This window comes from Trichomycterus rosablanca, chromosome 13 (assembly GCF_030014385.1).
Source record: "Trichomycterus rosablanca isolate fTriRos1 chromosome 13, fTriRos1.hap1, whole genome shotgun sequence".
Classification (NCBI taxonomy): Eukaryota; Metazoa; Chordata; class Actinopteri; order Siluriformes; family Trichomycteridae; genus Trichomycterus; species Trichomycterus rosablanca.
Window position 1 is genome coordinate 8,848,780 of NC_086000.1, and position 1,232 is coordinate 8,850,011.

General features: G+C 43.5%; 1 non-coding gene across 1 annotated transcript; it reads right to left on the reverse strand.

Moving 5' to 3' along the window:
- Positions 1–711: 711 nt before the first annotated feature.
- LOC134325890 (U1 spliceosomal RNA) lies at positions 712–875 on the reverse strand. The gene has a single exon (XR_010014402.1). It is a non-coding gene; the product is annotated as a U1 spliceosomal RNA (small nuclear RNA).
- Between the last annotated feature and the right edge of the window lie 357 nt (positions 876–1,232).

The following is a 1,232-nucleotide window of genomic DNA, read 5'->3' on the forward strand; positions in this document are numbered from 1 at the left end:
CATGCTTTGTTAGCCCCCTTTCATGCTGTTCTTCAATGGTCAGGATGCTCACAGCACCACCACAAAGTAGGTATTTTTTGGGTGGTGTGTTAGTGTGTGTTGTGCTGGTATGAGTGGATAAGACACAGCAATGCTGGTATGAGTGGATAAGACACAGCAATGCTGGTGGAGTTTTTAAACACCTCACTGTCACTGCTGGACTGAGAATAGTCCACCAATCAAAAATCTATCCAGACAACAGCGCCCCATGGGCAGCGTCCTGTGACCACTGATGAAGGTTTGAAAGATGACCAACTCAAACAGCAGCAATAGATGAGCGATCATCTCTGACGTTACACCTACAAGGTGGACCAACTAGGTAGGGGTGTTTAATAGAGTGGACAGTGAGTGGACACGGTATTTAAAAACTCCACTCATACCAGCACAACACACACTAACACACCACCACCATGGCAGTGTCACTGCAGTGCTGAGAATGATCCACCACCCAAATAACACCTGCTCTGTGGTGGTCATGTATGGGTCCTGATTATTGAAGAGCATGCAGAGAAATAGTCAGTAATTGTAGAACTACAAAGTGCTTCTATATGGTAAGTGGAGCTGATAAAATAGACAGTGAGTGTAGAAACAATGGAGTGGTTTTAATGTTATAGCTGATTGGTGTATAATAATCATCATCATATGTAAATTAAATGACTATACATAAGATATCAGGATCCCGCACGAACACAGTCCCCCAGTATCAGAAATTATGCAGTCGAGATTCCCACATCTGGGGAATTCGCAGGGGTCAGCACAACCAGAGTGCAATGGCTGAGCCTCACCCTGAGTGAACCACCTTTTTGGTCATGGTCTCGTCCCTACCAGGTAATTATGCCCTTAAACTTGTATACTTAATTAGCCTTAAAAAAGTAAAAACCAACCATTATGGCACAAAGCTAAGACTATGGACCATATGGACTGCCTGTTTTACTACTAATATGGAAACCGTTAGTGTGGGACGTACTAAATAGACAGGTTCAAGAAGTTAAAGAAAAAAACTCACCACTTAACAGTGTCTGTGGGTGCTGTCTTGTAAATTCCAATATAACTGGCACACTCCGTACATAACATGGATTTACAGGCAAGTCCCATGGGGTAATCCGCTCTCCCAAGGTGGTTCCTTCATGAGGCCCAAAATGTCTTGACACTTGGTGAGTTCCTAGAAAGATATAGCATGCTGGCATCAGAAA